This window comes from Bos taurus, chromosome 6, assembly GCF_002263795.3.
Source record: "Bos taurus isolate L1 Dominette 01449 registration number 42190680 breed Hereford chromosome 6, ARS-UCD2.0, whole genome shotgun sequence".
Classification (NCBI taxonomy): domain Eukaryota; kingdom Metazoa; phylum Chordata; class Mammalia; order Artiodactyla; family Bovidae; genus Bos; species Bos taurus.
Genome location: NC_037333.1, coordinates 89,826,129 through 89,845,236, shown reverse-complemented (window position 1 = coordinate 89,845,236; position 19,108 = coordinate 89,826,129). Strand labels below are relative to the sequence as shown.

Sequence of the window (19,108 nt, the reverse complement as noted above, 5' to 3'; positions counted from 1 at the left end):
CTGAGGAGGAAAACTGAGTGCAGCATTTATGTTTTCCACCCGGAAGTGATTGTTCTGCTCATATTTTATTGATGGTGTGCTCAGTAGCTCAGTCATGTCTGACTCTTTGTGACCCCATGGACTGTAGCCCACCAGGCTCCTCTGTCTGTGGAATTTTCCTGGCAAGAATAATGGAGTGGGTTTCCATTTTATTCTCCAGGAGTTGAATCCACATCTCCTGCATCTCCTGCATTGCAGGTGATTCTTCACCACCAGGAAGCACATTCTTCATGGTTGTGATGTGTGCCACAGTGGTTAACTGTCCCTGCCACCTGCTGCTAAGTCTGCTGCTAAGTCACTTCAGTCGTGTCCCACTCTGTGTGACCCCATAGACGGCAGCCCACCAGGCTCCCCTGTCCCTGGGATTCTCAAGGCAAGATCACTGGAGTGGGTTGCCATTTCCTTCTCCAATGCATGAAAGTGAAAAGTGAAAGTGAAGTTGCTCAGTCGTGTCCGACTCTTAGCTACCCCATGGACTGTAGCCCACCAGGCTCCTCCATCCATGGGATTTTCCAGGCAAGAGTACTGGAGTGGGGTGCCATTGCCTTCTCTGGTCCTGCCACCAGGAAGCTTATATTCTAGAAGTGAGGAGTCAAGCACTGAATGATCCCCAAAATATATGTGGTAATTTGTTAGGTTAAAGTGAAAGGGGATGGGAGAAATGAGTGAACTGTTTTATAGTTGTTGTTTATTGAACTGAATAAAAAAGAACTCAAAATATATGCAACACCTTATTATGTGAAATACTATAAATAATAAATACCCACTAACATTTATTGAGTCTCTCCTCTATGTTATGTTAGGAATTGTTTCAAGCATTTTGAGTAATCTGTCTAAACTTTACACTGTGTAAGGTTATCCAGATTTTGCAAATAAAGAGACTGAGATATACTTTACGAAAGTTTAAGTTTGAAGGAAAGCAAAAGATGCTAAGATATTAAAGCAGGGAGACTTGCACTCCTCACAGTGGGATCAAGGATGGAATTTGCATGTAACCTCTTAGTCACATCTTATAGCAAAAGCCAGTTTCTTCATAGATTTCCTGGTTCTTTCATAATGCTCCTCTGGGATAAAATCTAAGATAAGCCTGCTTCTGACTGACTTCCATCCTTTTTGATCACTGTTAAAATGCATTTCTAGGATTGTAGACTTTCGATATTAAAAAAAAAATCACCCTTGGCTGACTTAGTCTTCAACATCCTGAATTTATCATAATTTATAGATAAAGTCAGATAATGCATATTAGGTAATATGGAAGTGTCAGCTCTTGACTCTTGATTCATCATGGCCAAGGAGAGACAGAATAACTCGGTTGAGAGAGGTGGTGAGGTAGTTAGAGGCTGAATTCTGATGTCTAGCCCGTGATTCCTGAAGGTTGAGTTCTAATCCCTGCCATTCCATGTATTAACTGGCGTTACTTGGTACGTCTGTTGCCTTGGTTTCTTTCTGACAATGCGAAGATTAAATGGATTACATATGTGAAATGCTTGGGATGTTCTAGGCACCAATAATGTAGGTTATTATTAAAGAAGAAACTTTGTTGTTGTTTAGTCGCTAAGTCATATCCAACTTTTTGTGACCCCAGGAACTGCAGCATATCAGACTTCCCTGTCCTTCACTATCTCCAGGAGTTTGCTCAAACTCATATCCATTGAGTCAGTGATGCTATCTAACTATCTCATCCTTTGACGCCCCCTTCTCTTGCTCTCAGTCTTTCCCAGTCTTTCAGGATCCTTTCCAATGAGTCAGTTCTTCACTGTCAGTTGGCCAAAGTATTGAGTTCCGTTTAAAAATCATTTTGGGATCTAAAGTACAGGGAGAAAATATTAATGCTGCTGTGACAATTTCTTCATATGCACAGTTATGAAACTTGAACTGTGCCTTGGGCAATTCTACTCCTGCTACATCTGAGCTCCAGGAGGAAGTTCTAAATGGTCTCTGACAGCTCCTCCTCCAACCCCCTCTCTCCCAAAGGCAGGAATGCAGCAGCCTCAAGACCCTGATATTTGGGATTGGCCAAAAAGCTCGTTCGGTTTCAACATAGGCTGTAATGTTTCCGAACAAAGCTTTTGGCCAACTCACTTTCTTTTTTCTTTTTTTGTCTTGATTTCATTTCTCTTCCCAAGTTGCATTGCAAAAATACCTCTGTGGGTTCTGCTATGTATTTCATTACATAACTTTGCTTCTCTCTTTTTAATTCCAATTTCCTTTTTAAAATATTAATGATAAAAAGATTAAAGGCAATGATGCAATATGGGAAACAGACCTTGGAACTTTGCCAAAAAAAATACTTGTTTGAACAAAGGCAGTTTTAAAAGGGCCTGATGGAGGTTCAAGGGGGAGGGGACATATGTATACCTATGGCTGATTCATGTTGATGTTTGGCTGAAACCAACAAAATTCTGTAAAGCAATTATCTTTCAATTAAAAAATAAATTTAAAAAATGAAAAAACAAAACCAGAACAAAACAGAAAAAGGGCTTGATGAAACATGATTATTTCCCTGATTTAAATAAACTTGTTTGAAGCTGTGTGAGCTCTTTAAGGATACCAAACCACTTGTCACTAATTTTTTATTTTAATTAAGGAAGAAACCCTTAATATATCCCAGGAAGGAAGAAACTGGCCTCTTGGAGGTGATACACACAATGAAACCTCTTATTTAAACAAGTCTAAAACCTGAGTTTATACTGCATTGTCCAATACAAATCACAAATGTAATTTTTAAATTTCTAGAAGTCATATTTTGAAAAAGGAGAAAGAAGCAAATGAACTTAATTTTAATGCTATTCTTTATTTAACTTGATGTATCCAAATAAAATATTATTCAACATGTAATGAAAGCAAAATATTAATAGGATATTTTATATTCTTTTTCTCATTCTAAAGCTTCTCAGTATAATGTTTATTCTATACTTCTATAATATCTCAGTTCAGACTAGACACATTTTGTATAAACTTTTAAAACTGTTAATTTTATTTATTTATTTGGCTGCACTGGATCTTAGTTGTTATATGCAGGATATTTTTTTTTAGTTGTGGCATGAAAAGTGTTGGGGTATGTGGGATCTAGTTCCCTGACCAGGGATCAAACCTAGGCTCCCTGCATTGGGAGTGTGGAATCCTAACCACTGGACCACCAAGGAAGTCCCCAGACTAGGCATATGCTGAATATTAAATAACCAAACATGACTGTTGTTGTTGTTGCTGTTGCTGTTTTTAGTAGCTAAGTCGTGTCTGACACTTTGCAACCCTCATCACTGCAGCATGCCAGGTTCCTCTGTCCTCCACTATCTCTCAGAGTTTGCTCAAATTCATGTCTACTGAGTTGGTGCCTCTGTCTAGCCATCTCATCCTCTGCCACCCCTTCTCCTTTGGCCTTTGATCTTTCCCAGCATCAAGTTCTTTTCCAGTGAGTCAGCTTTTGGCATCAGTTAGCCAAAATATTGGAGCTTCAGCTTCAGCAACAGACTTTACAATCACTAGTCAGGGTTGATTTCCTTTAGGATTGACTGGTTTGATCTTCTTGCAGTCTGAGGGACTCTCAAATGTTTTCTCCAGCACCACAATTGGAAAGCATCAATTCTTTGGCTCTCAACCTTCTTTATGGTCCAATTCTCACATCTGTGCATGACTACTGAAAAAACCATAGCTTTGACTGTGCAGACCTTTGTTGGCAAAGTGATGTCTCTGCTTTTTAATATGCTGTCTAGTTTTCTCATAGCTTTCCTTCCAAGGAGCAAACATCTTTTAATTTCATGGCTGTAGTCACCATCTGCAGTGATTTTGGAGCCCAAGAAAATAAAATCTGTCACTGCTTCCACTTTTTCCCCACCTATTTGCCATGAAGTGAGGGACCAGATGCCATAGTCTTAGTTTTTTGAATGCTGAATCTCAAGCCAGCTTTTTCACTCTCCTCTTACATTCGCATCAAGAGGCTCTTTAGTTCCTCCAGGAGCTTTCATAATGGGCAGTGTGTTTGTAGAACACTGGGCCCAGTCTCTTGCCTTGCCTCATGCATATGTTTTGTAGAAGGGCAGAGCAATATTGGTGGGACTTTCTTAATGATAGTGGAGTAGTTGGAAGCCTCAGACTTGCTGATTGCATGACCTCTAACCCTCATTACCCTCTCTAGATCTCAGTTTTCCCTTCTATGAAGTGAACATGATGATAATAATGACACCTTACTTAAAAGGATCATTGTAAGGACTTATAATCCTTATATTATTAAAGAATGCACGAAAAACATTTAGAACAGACCCTAGTCAGGGCAGAGCCTTAATAATAATACTTGTTATGTTTGGTATGAATGATGATAAAAAAAGGATATTCATAGTAAAATCTTCCCTATTGTCCATGTATTTTAAAATATTCATTTATTTATTATTTGGCTGTGCCAGGTCTTTGTTGCAATATGCAGGATCTTTAGTTGCAGCATTCAAGCTCTTAGTTGCAGCATGTGGGATATAGTTTCTTGACCAGGGATCAAACCTGGGTCTCTTGCATTGGGAGAATAGGGGCTTAGCCACTGGACCACAGTGGAAGTTCCCCAATTGTCAGTGTAATATTAGTGATTCCTTATCACTCAGTACTGGAGTGGGGTGCCATTGCCTTCTCTATTGACAATATAGCTTGTCCCTAAAATTCTACTTGTACACAGAGCAGCATTTATCAAACATTTTGGTCTCAGGATCCCTTTGCACTCCTAAAATTAAGAACTCTGAAAACTGTTTAAAGGTCTTTTCAGAAATTATGGTTTTATTCTTTTGTACTGCACCCAAACTCTATAAATAGTAATTTCCCAGAAGTTAGCGCAAGGTGGAATCTGAAAGCATCTCAATAAAATTTTCATATTCTGTTACATTAAAATCCATTGGTTTATCTTGTACTTTGAATGTATCTTTTACCCATGGGTGATTTTGTGATATTATGCACTGTTCATATAGAAAATATCAGTTCATTGAACTATGCAGATACCCACTCCAGTATTCTTGGGCTTCCCTTGTGGCTCAGCTGGTAAAGAATCCACTTGCAATGTGGGAGACCTGGGTTCAATCCCTGGTTTGGAAAGATCCCCTAGAGAAGGGAAAGGCTACCCACTCCAGTATTCTGGCCTGGAGAATTCCATGGACTACAGTCCATGGGATTGCAGAGTCCGACATGACTGAGCAACTTTCACTTTCGCTTTCAGATTAACACACTTCTTTATACAACATCAAAAATTGTATTTGTTAATATCTCCACTTACATCATCAAAAAAAGTCTTTAAATATTGGGAAGCTGTCATTAGTGGTGAAAGACACAAGTTTGGCAGAATTCTAATTTTCACTGGAAAGCTTGAATCTTACCATTTGCACCAAATACTATAGTTTTCCTTGAAGTGACAGTCAAACATCATGGAAAAAATGCAGTGCAAATATCCAAGTCTGAATAACCATAATTTGTCAATTGTTCTTTCAAGTAAAAATTGTCTTCCACAGAAAAGTGGTTAGCTCAGCTTGTGACTCAGGTAATCACATAATCGCATTTCCTGGAGACAGTCACTCCCCTTTGCCATGCAGCAAACAGGTTTTATGCATACTTGCCATTTATTTACCTAAAATGTGAAAAATATACATATTCAAATCAAGACTGAACAAAATACTTTTTACCCTTCTTGAAGGGAGTTCTTAAGTGAAACGCTTTTTGCCCTTTATTATTTATAAATATTACTTACTTATTTGACTGTTCTGGGTTTTCGCTGTGGCATGAGGGATATTTGATCTTTGTTGAGGCATGAGGGATCTTTACCTGTGGCATGTGAGCTCTTAGTTGTGGCATGTGGGATTTAATTCCCTGACCAGGGATCAAAGCTGGGCCCCCTGCATTGAGAGAGTGGAGTCTTAGCTAGTGGACCACCAGGGAAGTTCCTGAGAACTTTCTCATGTCCATTTTTCTACTTGAGTATAGAATCATACTTCACTTGTCTGAGAATGAATACAGATGTAGAGAACTAACCCTTACTTCTATCTTCTACCATCTCTACCTCCACAAAGTTGTCTTAACAGCTCTGTTTATGCTTGAACTGAGGAATATTTTGAAATGGATAAAAGGAATTACTGAATAAACTTTAGTTGGAGGTGCCCCAGAATGTACATTTTCATTTTGACTATTTTGCAGCTTTGTAGAACTGTAAAAATACGTACCAAACTCAAATAATAGAAACAAATTTTAGTTCACAGAAATGCAAATTATGTCCAGTGGTGTGAAATTGACTATCACTTTGTGGATATTGACCAGTTTTACCAATTTTGTGTCTGTTTATAAATTCATCTCGTTGTTTCTTATCTGTTTTAAATGTATGATATTTCAAATTCTTTGAATTAGTTGTAGCACCTTACTGGTTTCCTCATTTAATAAGGAGATAAGTAAAATCTTTGATATATATTCATTTTATGTCATGATGTTTCTAAAATAATTTTAACAGATTAATCATAATGCATGATGTTTCATATCTTTAGTCTAAATTCTTCTTGAGTGATAAAATATTTATGATAGTGATTTATATGATTAACGCAATTAATAGTTATAGTGGAATTGGGCAAAACCTTGGAGATGCTGTCTACTCTCTGCATGTCACAGGTGAGGAATCTATAGCACTGAGAAGTTAAGTGCTATGTCCCAAACTGTAGTTAAATTGGGTTCAGAGAGAAACTTAAACTTAGTTCAAACAACTTCTAATTTGGTACTCTCTTCATTCTGCCCTTTAATTGAATATAATTTCTCCTGCCTTTGTGCATATAGGCAATTCCTGAGAAAGTCGTAGACCAGTTGTTTCAGGAGAATAAATATAAGCTCTAAGTGTTTTATATGATGACAGGAAAAAATCATGTATTTGGAAAGCCAAGGAGAAATTTGAAGACTTGATCCAATAATCATTTGTATTACGTAGGATGTAAATAATACATTTTCACTGTATGTAACACTGTTAACATGGTTAACACAATTGGCTTAGAAACTAACGTCCTAATATCTCTCCCTTTACCGTCCATCCTTATGGATTCTGTCAATGTAATTTAGGGGGAGTTGTTTTGAGTATGAAAATACTACTGTATTTGTTGAAGTTACAAATGCTGAAATTTTTGTACTCAGCTTACAAGTTTTATTCTATCATTAATAAGTCAATTTTATATGTTATTTTTAAAGTTTGAGTAATAGCCTTCTATACAAAGCAAGTTAAACATCTTAATATATTTTAAACTGCAATTATAAATGAGATATTTTTATTTTCCTTTTAGGTGTTTCTGTTGTCAGGCTTAATGAACAAAACCTCTCTGAGTTCTTAAACATTCTTTTAAATCTAATAAATTAAATTTGCAAATACCAGTGATTCTTAAGTTCTTTTAAATATTCTGATAATACAAACACTAAAATATTTTCTATTTAAAACCACCAGTCTAAATTACATATTGATGTATTTTAAAATAGAATTATGAAATGAATTATACTAATAGGCCAAATTCTCTGAAACAGTAGTAGTACACAAAATACAAAATATGTAGAGATTCCTAAGCCACGATTATTATTATAATGGGTTTGTTTTATATATCATTCTCCGAAATATTTAAAACTCAATTTTAAATCTTTCTAGGGTTATGTTTACCTACTACATAAATGTGTGTTTGTGTGAAAGTTGCTCAGTCGTGTTTGACTCTTTGAGACCCCATGGACTATATAATCCATGGAATTCTCCAGGCCAGAATACTGGAGTGGGTAGCCATTCCCTTCTAGAGGGGATCTTCCCAACTCAGGAATCGAACCCAAGTCTCCTGCATTGCAGGTGGATTCTTTACCAACTGAGCCACCAGGAAAGCCCACCTACTACATAAACATTTACCAAATCCTAAGGCACTTTAGGGATATTTTCTCACATATAGTAACAGCCAAAATTATTAGTAGAGGTTATAACTGGAATCTGGTTTGCAATATCAATTATTGGAAGGACTTCATAATGTAAAGAGTTTTGTCTGCTAATCTATGTAGTCATTTCCCTACCCTGCTTATGGAAATCTTCATTTCCATCTGTGTGGCTTGACTGAATTTGGCATTTCTTTGGCTGTTAACATAGTTACAAATCCTTTGAACTTGACAGACCTTCTTTCATCTGTGTCTACTTGGTAGAACCCTTCAACTCTTAAAGATGTAAAAATGATACCCAGTCAAATCCTAGAAATATCTTGTTTTGGGGTGACTATTTGATCACAAATTTTAGTCCTTGTATTGCCAGGTTCTTGGGTTTCAATTTACAGAAATTGATTCTAGATAATTTAGGCAAAAAAACTGAGTTTATTTGAAGGCTATAGGTAGTTCAAAATAAAAGGAAAATTTCAACATCAGGCTTTCAGAATCAGGATCCCCTCAAGAAGCAGGGACAAAAGAACTCTGTTTCTCTAGCCAGCACCCTCCACCCAGGAGGTTCAACAAGAATGATTTCTAACCATTTTTAGTTGTTAAAGACCCTATACAAGACCCTTAGGTGAATGAGTCAAATTCTACCCCTTGGCTTAGGAAGTCCCCCAGGAAAACAGATGCTACTGCCTGAGAAGTGAAAAAACTAAAACTAAGAAGACTAATGAAAAAAAAAAAAAAAAGAAGAAGACTAATGAAGATGACTCTACAGTGTTTGGGGATAGAAATTATTTGGATGGTTCTGAGTCCTTTCAAGCCAATGAAAATAGACCCTTTGGGTAATCACAGGAATGTCAATAGTGTTGTAAACCTACTCTCATTATTTAACCAATTTTGATATTATTGCCATCCTAAACAGAGCTCATGCTAGAAAACTTACAGCGGTATACTTCTCTACTAAAACTGACTCTCATATTACTTGATCCTTACATTAGTAACAAATCACTTGTCTGGAAGGAAAATAAGACCACACAAATGATAAGGTCAACCCAATTTCCTTTAGTTGAAAAACATTGATAAACCTACTCTGTGAGGCATTCACCGTGTGATCAACAGGGGTGACATGAACAACTACCTCTATATTGCAATATGAGAGCGTATAGATTACTCAGGAGAGCTGAATTAGTCACTATAGTAGCGACCATCACACAGTCAGCATCACCTGCTTTTGATGGTGAGCACTGCACCCTCTTCTTAACTCAATGGGATGTCACGGGAATATTATTCTGTAAAAATAGGATTCTATTGACAAGGATCTGTTTTCCAATATGATATCCAAATAAAACTATGATCCTCAATAAATTTGTTTTGAATATAACTTGCAATATTTTTTCTGTTTATTCCACTTGACATTGGGCATGTATTTGCTAATATTTTAATGTTTTGTGCTTATAAAACATCCAAAGTGATTAGCTAGTAATTTTCATGTTTAGATATGATAAGAGTTCACTGAAAAAAGAGATCCTTTCGTTGTTTCCTCTCCTTGATGCTAATTTTACATACACACACACACACACACACACACACACACACAGGTGTAGTGTAGACCACTCCAGGATTCTTGCCTGGAGAATCTCATGGACAGAGGAGCCAGGCAGGCTGCAGTCCACAGGGTTGCAAAGAGTTGGACACAAGCACACAAGCTTGACCATTAGAAGAGAGAGTGAAGGCAACATTGAAACATGCTAGTCATTTCCACTATATGTCAACATATTAAGGCTACAACAATCACACAATAAAGCTACAATAGCTTTGCAAAACTAAAGCGAAATTTGTGGACTTTACTCAATAATTTAAAATATCAGTATAAGGAAAGTCTTAATAGAACCATGATTTCACACTGGAAATGAAGTAGGTTGTATAGTTAGAGAAGTTCAGACCAAAGAATTTGGGCTTCTAGGTTTTGGCAGGGAGGGTTGTTTTAGCTTGAATTATTCATACTGGCTAATTATGTTTGTGGTGGCTTATATGTTATTAATGAGTGCATACATGCTCAGTTGTGTCTGACTCTTTTTGATGCCACGGACTGTAGTCCACCAGGCTTCTCTGTCCATGGAATTTTCCAGGCAAGAACACTGGAGTGGGTTGTCATTTCCTCCTCCAGGGGATCTTCCTGACCCAAGGATTGGTTGCTCACTAAAAAATTGAGCTCTTTTTCATGTGTGGTATTGGCTTTCAGAGGTGCAAATGATCAGTCCTCTTGAATGGAATGTGGCCAGGAGTGTCTGTACCCCTTCCAGTCTGGGACTTTATTTTGTTTTGCTTTATTTTCTTTTCCTTCCAGTTTTATTGAGCTATAATCGACATATAGTGCTATATAAGTTTAAAGTGTACAGGCTAATAATTTGATTTACATACATTATGAAATGATTATCACTGTAAGTGCAGTGAACATCCATCATCTTATACAGATACAAAATTAAAGAAATAAGAAAAAAACAAAGACAACATCATATGTGAAATCCCCTTGACTTATAAAAACAAAGGACATTTGGTAACCAAAAGAAGATGATGGCTAATATATCATTTTATTTATGTTGTTCTTTGGTAGAGGGGCTTCCCAGGTGGCTCAGTGGTAGAGACTCTGCCTGGCAATGCAGGAGCTGCAGGAGACTCAGGTTTGATCCCTAGGGTTGGGAAGACCCCTTGGAGTAGAAAATGGCTAGCCACTCCAGTATTCTTGCCTGGAAAATTCCATGGACAGAGAAGCCTGGCAGGCTACAGTCCATGGGGTCACAAAGGGTCAGACACGACTCAGCAACTGAGCATGCAGGCATTCTTTAGTAGGCAAACAAATTAAAGTACTAATATTTTCAGAGTTGTTTGAAATGATGGTTCTTTCAAGTCAAACATTGGTTTCAGCACTACCTGGAATGTGAAGCTAATGAGGATAGTTCGCATGACCTGATTAGCTCTGTCTTTCTTTTGCAAGCTGTCCTGTTGTTGTGTCAGACTAGGAACAAGCCTGCTAATTATGAACAGACTTTCAGCAGCTGCCCTTGACTGGTATGGGCAATGATGCATCTCTGATTCTATGGCAGATTCTGGTTTAAATATTTTGTCCTATTATTTTTTCACATAGATGCACCTCTGATTAGAACCAAAACTAGTAGGGTCATGTTGATCCCACTCTATTCTTTTTCCCTGTTTCCTTTCCCTTCTCTTCATTCCCCTTCTGAAAGACAGTTCTTAGATTTATTTGGGTAAAAATTACTATAGGCAAAGAATATTTTTGATTACTATATTGTAAGAAGAGGTGGCAAGAATACACAGAACTGTACAAAAAAGATCTTCACAACCCAGATAATCACGATGGTGTGATCACTCACCTAGAGCCAGACATCCTGGAATGTGAAGTCAAGTGGGCCTTAGGAAGCATCACTATGAACAAAGCTAGTGGAGGTGATGGAATTCCAGTTGAGCTATTTCAAATCCTGGAAAGATGATGCTGTGAAAGTGATGCACTCAATATGCCAGCAAATTTGGAAAACTCAGCAGTGGCCACAGGACTGGAAAAGGTCAGTTTTCATTCCAGTCCCAAAGAAAGGCAATGCCAAAGAATGCTCAAACTACCGCACAATTGCACTCATCTCACACGCTAGTAAAGTAATGCTCAAAATTCTCCAAGCCAGGTTTCAGCGATACGTAAACTGTGAACTTTCAGATGTTCAAACTGGTTTTAGAAAAGGCAGAGGAGCCAGAGATCAAATTGCCAACATCTGCTGGATCATGGAAAAAGCAAGAGAGTTCCAGAAAAACATCTAATTCTGCTTTATTGACTATGGCAAAGCCTTTGACTGTGTGGATCACAATAAACTGTGGACAGTTCTGAAAGAGATGGGAATACCAGATCACCTGACCTGCCTCTTGAGAAATCTGTATGCAGGTCAGGGAGCAACAGTTAGAACTGGACATGGAACAACAGACTGGTTCCAAATAGAAAAAGGAGTACATCAAGGCTGTATATTGTCACCCTGCTTATTTAACTTATATGCAGAGTACATCATGAGAAACACTGGGCTGGAGGAAGCACAAGCTGGAACCAAGATTGCTGGGAGAAATATCAATAACCTCAGATATGCAGATGACACAACCCTTATGGCAGAAAGTGAAGAAGAGGTATAGAGCCTCTTGATGAAAGTGAAAGAGGAGAGTGAAAAAGTTGGCTTAAAGCTCAACATTCAGAAAACTGAGATCATGACCAACCTATACAGCATATTAAAAAGCAGAGACATTACTTTGCCAACAAAGGTCCATCTAGTCAAGGCTATGGTTTTTCCGGTGGTCATGTATGGATGTGAGAGTTGGACTATAATGAAAGCTGAGCACCAAAGAATTGATGCTTTTGAACTGTGGTGTTGGAGAAGACTCTTGAGAGTCCCTTGGACTGCAAGGAGATCCAACCAGTCCATCCTAAAGGATATCAGTCCTGGAAGGACTGGAAGTCCTGGAAAATCACTGGAAGGACTGATGTTGAAGCTGAACTCCAATACTTTGTCCACCTGTTGCGAAGAGCTGACTCATTTGAAAAGACCCCGATGCTGGGAAAGATTGAAGGCAGGAGGAGAAGGGGATGACAGAGGATGAGATGGTTGGATGGCATCACTGACTCAATGGACATGGGTTTGGGTGGACCCCGGGAGTTGGTGATGGACAGGGAGGCCTGGTGTGCTGTGATTCATGGGGTCACAAAGAGTCAGACTTGACTGAGTGACTGAACTGAACTGAACTGAACAGGCTCTCCAAGGAGATCCCACATGTCAATCCTAAAGGAGATCAGTCCTGAATATTCACTGGAAGGACTGATGCTGAAGCTGAAACTCTAATACTTTGGTTACCTGATGCAAAGAAGTGACTCATTGGAAAAGATCCTGATGCTGGGAAAGATTGAAGGTAGGAGGAGAAGGGAAATGACAAAGGATGAGATGGTTGGATGGCATCACTGACTCGATGAACATGAGTTTGACTATGCTCCGGGAGTTGGTGATGGACAGGGAAGCCTGGCATGCTGCAGTGCATGGGGAGTTGGAGCACAACTCCAACTTTGCAGCGCAAAGAGTTGGACATGACTGAGTGACTGAACTGATTGACTGATGGACTTCCCAGGTGGCACAGTGGTAAAGAATCTGCCTGCCAGTGCAGGAGATCCAAGAGACGTGGGTTGGATCCCTGCATCAGGAAGATCCCTAGGAGTAGGAAATGGCAACCCATTCCAGTATTCTTGCCTGAAAATTCTTGCCTGTCTATCCTACGGACAGGGGAGCCTGGTGGGCTGAAGTCCGTGGGGTCACAAAAAGTTGGACATGACTGAGAGACTGAACGTGGGTGCACCGTGTTGTACATCTATAGGACTCATGAAAAATGAAAACCAGTTAACAATGAATCACGGGAGCCCCTATGTCACCTGGTATCTAGAAGCCTTGGATACTTGGGTACTTTGAAATACTTATCATATCAAAAATACTCCTTGAGGTCTCCCTTCCCCCACTCTCTTCTGGCCATTGAGTTCCTCATGTATAATATAGACACGGAACTCAAGGAAAAGCAAAACAATTTTGTGCTGAATCAGACTATACTTTTGCAGCCTGTAAAAGCACAAAGCAGCTGTAATACTTCTCTTAAAAAAGAGTTGAGAAAAGTTTCATTAGAACTGGATTGCTGCTACTGGTGCTAAGTCATGTCAGTTGTGTCCGATTCTGTGCGACCCCATAGAAGGCAGCCCACAATGCTCCTCTGTCCCTGGGATTCTCCAGGCAAGAATACTGGAGTGGGTTGCCAGTTCCTTCTCCAATGCATGAAAGTGAAAAGTGAAAGTGAAGTCGCTTAGTTGTGTCCGACTCTTAGCGACCCCATGGACTGCAGCCTACCAGGCTCCTCCATCCATGGGATTTCCCAGGCAGTAGTACTGGAGTGGGGTGCCATTGCCTTCTCCGCATTAGAACTGGATTCAGTTCAGTTCAGTTCAGTTGCTCAGTCATGTCTGACTCTTTGAGACTCCATGAATTGCAGCACGCCAGACCTCCCTGTCCATCACCAACTCCCGGAGTTCACTCAAACTCATGTCCATCTAGTCGGTGATGCCATCCAGCCATCTCATCCTCTGTCGTCCCCTTCTCCTCCTGCCCCCAATCCCTCCCAGCATTAGAGTCTTTTCCAATGAGTCAACTCTTTGCATGAGGTGGCCAAAGTACTGCAGTTTCAGCTTTAGCATCATTCCTTCCAAAGAACACCCAGGACTGATCTCCTTTAGAATGGACTGGTTGGATCTCCTTGCAGTCCAAGGGACTCTCAAGAGTCTTCTCCAACACCACACTTCAAAAGCATCAATTCTTCGGTGCTCAGCCTTCTTCACAGTCCAACTCTCACATCCATACATGACTACTGGAAAAACCATAGCCTTGACTAGATGGACCTTTGTTGGCAAAGTAATGTCTCTTCTTTTCAATATGCTATCTAGTTTGGTCATAACTTTCCTTCCAAGGAGTAAGCGTCTTTTAATTTCATGGCTGCAATCACCATCTGCAGACTGGATTAGGTGTAGTTAATTAGGAGAAACCAGCTGAATACCTATCAGTCCAAGAGAGAATTACTCACTAGAGAGGTCTCTTTTATTTCCCCTGGTCCATTGTGTATAACAAAAGCAATGGTTATAATTGCTACTAGTGATTACATTCCTATTATGTTCCAGGTTCTGTAAATTTGTTTTCTTGGACAAAGCAGATTGTTTTGGCTGCACCATTTTGCTCCAGTCCTGGTCAGGGATAGGTTGAAGATCATCGACTGGATGAGATTTGTTGATCTAACTTCTACTTTCTAACAAGGTGATTATTTTATATCAGATGAAAAATAGCCTACTTGGTTTTAGTATTTCCATTTTGTGAGATGAAGAAACTAAAGCTCAGACAAGTTAAAAGGCTTTCCCCAATGTCACACATCAACTAAGTGACAGAGGCCAGACTGTTCCTAAGCCCTACTCTTTTCTTCAGCAGCACTGTTTCCTAAGTATTAGTCGCTCAGTCATGTCTGATTCTTTGTGACCCCATGGACTGTAGCCCGTCAGGCTCCTCTGTCCATGGAATTCTCCAGGTAAGAATACTAAAGTGGGTAGCCATTCCCTTCTCCAGGGTATCTTCCTGACCCAGTGATCACACCTGAGTCTCCTGCACAGTAGGTGAATTCTTTACCATCTGAACCACCAGGGAAGCCCTAAAGCTGCCTTTTATTTTTCCAGACTCTTACTTGTTACTTTTAAAGAGTAATAGAGCCCCTCTACCAGATTATTTTAAGGATTGAGCAGGTAGTAATTGTAACTGGATCCAGCACACAGTAGACCCTCAGTAAGCATTACTAATAGAATCACATTACAGAGATTTCCTTTATAAAATGCTTAGAACTGTACCTGGCACATAGTAAACTTCACATGAAGGTGAGCTATGTCATCCAACTATGGGGGTAAAAGAGATCTTTGAAGCCACCAGGGTCAACCCTGTTTTACTATACTGAGAAATATTCTTTAATTTAAATCTAACTACACCCAGATACCAAGTCTACTGGTGCTTTAATTTGAACTTCCCAGCCTCTGGAACTCTGAGAAAGAAATTCCTGCTGTGTATAAGCCCCCTGTCTATGGCATGCTGTTGTAACAGACTGAACAGATGAAGATACTGTATAACGATACATTTTTTAATGAAAGAAAAATAGATACTTTGGCTCCAAGAGACCAGATGAACAATGGTGAGAACATATATGACAAGAGAACTCTGACCCACAGCCTCTGCAGCAATCAGTCCAGAATGGTCAAGACTTAGTCAATTACTACCAGTTTCCCTATTTTTATCCTTGTTTCCAACTCAGGACCAACCAAAGCCAGCAAGCTCCCCAAATCAATCATACTAGATGCCTTGCTTTTAGGTAGCCTCTTTCCAGTTTTCCCATCCAGTAACGTCCAAGCATATCATACCTGAAGCTCTCCCTTCCTGCCACCAATCCCCCACCCCCATAAAAGTTTTGTATTCCTTTGCGCATCTTTCAGTCTCTCCCAAACACTAGTGGTGGTGTTGACTCCCTTGCTACAGTAAATTTGAATAGTCTATGATTGTTCTTATTTGGGTGGTCTTTGTTTACTTCTGTTTTCTTTGAGGTCCCACCAAGATACATCATGCACTGCTCAGGGCTGTGGACTCCAGCCTTCAGCTTGGTGTGGTATCCATAGAGGCCTGTGCTTATTGCTCATGGCCTGTCAGATTCATGCCAACATGGTAAGTCAGCACCTGGTTTGAATCCTTTGCTTGCACTCTTTGTATTCCTCAGCTATTTATTCACAGTTTAATACTCAGATTTTGTTCTTGGCGTCCACTTGTCATCCTTGGTAGAAAACAGCCATTCCTTTTCATCCTATCCTGCTCTCTTTGAGCTTCTGTTTGTGACCCCGTGGACTGTAGCCCACCAGACTCCTCCATCCATGGGATTCTCCAGGCAAGAATACTGGAGTGGGTTGCCATTTCCTTCTCCAGGGGATCTTCCTGACCCAGGGATTGAACCCAGGTCTCCCGCATTGCAGGCAGATGCTTTAACCTCTGAGCTACCAGGGAAGCCCTTAACGGGGTAACTTGTCATAAGAAGCAGAAGTAAAGGGTGGACAAATGAACTTAAACAAATCAGCCTGTAGTAATTGATTTTTTTTTTCTCTTGAAGAAAGGGACACAACAAAGTCACAATCTACTGATGATAACCAAAGTTATTCTAAATTTGAACTCAATAACCTATAATGAATGGCATCACTAATTCAATGGACATAAATTTGAGCAAACTCCAGGAGACAATGAAGGACAGGAAAGCCTGGAGTGTTGCAGTCCATGGAATCATAGAGTTGGACATGACTTAGCGACTGAACGACAACCTATGAAGGGTGGTGGACCAAACACTTGCTACCTGTATGAGGTGAACAGGTTACAGATATCGACATGACTAATGTAAGGTCTTGGTTCTGACCTTCTTCCATGAACTACTTTTTTCCTGGCTGTCCATATGCCCCTACCAGATACCACTTCCTTGGCATCCAGAATGCCTGGTCCTTTTTGCCTCAGACCAAAACCTCATAAACATTAGGAATAGTACTCTGAGACTATAGTACTCTGAGACTTGTCTGTACATAGAGACCCTAATTCTATAAATCCTCAAGGCTGAAAATTCTGATTCAGACACAAACTCCAAAACAATGCAACCCTTGATTATTCAGGTATTCTACCTCAGGGAATTACTGACTCATTGTTTATGCAAACAATCAGAGCAGTGTTCCTAACAGTGGGAATCATACAAATTGAAAAGACTGTTAGAAACTTATCACTAGCTTTGACAGAGGTATTAATGATACCATCTCTGCTTTAGGTGGAATACAGATGAGTCTCAACACAGTCACATGAATAGTGGTGCACAGTCACATTGCTCTGATTTCTTGTTGGCTGGTCATGGTGTTGGGTTTTTTTTTTTGCCATTGCTAATTCTTGCTCTACTTGTATCAGTGACAGAACATGGGTGAACAGGTTATACATCACCATAATGAAAAAGATACTTTTTTCTCTAAGGTCAGTTCTCATAGTTTATGAAATTTGTTCTCGGCCTGGGTCGAGTCACTGAAATTCTTGGTTCAAGAATTTTATGGGAACTATTAATTTTTCTTGTTTCTCTCATGGTGGTCATTAAGTTGGTCAATTGCTTTCTGCCTTGAATAGCCACTTTCTCATCATACGATCACCATGATTATATAATAAAAAGGTTAAGACAGTCTTGCTATGCAGTTAATTATGAAAGTGACTAAATAATTCCTGAGAAATGGAAGTTGGATCTTTAACCTTCCATAAATTGGTTTCCCTTTCACAAGATGTTTTCCAAAAAGGGAGAAGAGAGACTGCATATACAACAGTGGCCAAACCATATTCATATATGACAGTAGAATCTCTGCAGCAACCATTGCAGAAAGTCAAACTACAACTTCTCCAGCAACTGTACAACAGTGGGAAGGGCATGGTCAATCGCTGTCAACTTCTGTATTTTCTGCCTCTGCCTCTACCTCAAGACCAACCAGAAAAAGTCAAATATGCTCCCCAAACCAATGACATTTGACACCCTGCTTTTGTTTGATTTTATTTTATTTTAATGGTGGGCATACATTTGTTGTTATCACTGGAAAATCTGAGCAATGACAACAACCATAGATTTTCCCCTGTGGTGAAAAATACAGATAAGACTTTTATAATATTATCCTTTGATGACTGAAATACATGATGGCTGAAATTCTCTATGGGGCTCCATGAGGTTGGGACTGTGCTTCTTGTCCTCTTGTGACACTCTGCTTTTGGTTTTCCCCTCTCCAGCTTCCCAATGCCAGCAATCTCCAACAAGATCATACTTGAAGCTCTGATTCCTTTCCACTGCACCCCACCTGGAGCCTCCACTATCAAGCTTTCTCACTTCCCTGTCCAACTGTCCATCTTTGAGTTTGTGCTAATTGAAAGTGATAGTGGCTGACTTCCTTGCCATTATACACTGTGAATAAACAGCCTTGTCTGTCCTGATTTCAGCAGTTTTCATTTATTTCTGCACTTTCTGGCCAATGACTCAGCTTTGTTTCAGGATCTCTGTAACAATGGGCCTAAGGACTGGAACGTTACAGTCAGTCACAAACAGGAAAGGTAACCATGAGGGGATAGTGAGGGAAGGTTCTTTCCTTAAAACGAAGGAAAAGAGGTTTCTGAAAAATTGCCTAGAAATCTTCTGGGAAATATGAAGGGGAAGAAAATAAGTGATTTGGTTGGCTTTATAAAATGATTTGATGGGCTGAATGAAGTCCTTATTTTTTACAACAAGAAAAGAAAGGAGAAAAATGTTCAGTGATTTGTGACTCAGAATAGTCTTATCCAAATTCTAAAAGCACTTGACAAAAATCATCTGGTGTCAAGTGTTAGAAATCCTCTTTCAAAAATAAGAAATGAGAGTGCTGTGGACTTTTCCAGGAGAGGAGAATAAAGATTTTGTACTTTCCCATTAAAGAGTCTAATAATTATTTCAGGGCCATATTATTCCATAAACTAGCCTGTATGGCAGGCTTTTATATTTTTATATA

General features: G+C 39.4%; 1 long non-coding RNA gene across 1 annotated transcript; it reads left to right on the top strand.

The window, feature by feature from the left end:
- Positions 1-16,130: 16,130 nt before the first annotated feature.
- Positions 16,131-18,554, top strand: LOC101907265 (uncharacterized). The gene is made up of 2 exons (XR_001500521.3): positions 16,131-16,244; positions 18,360-18,554. It is a non-coding gene; the product is annotated as an uncharacterized lncRNA (long non-coding RNA).
- The last annotated feature ends 554 nt before the right edge of the window (positions 18,555-19,108 follow it).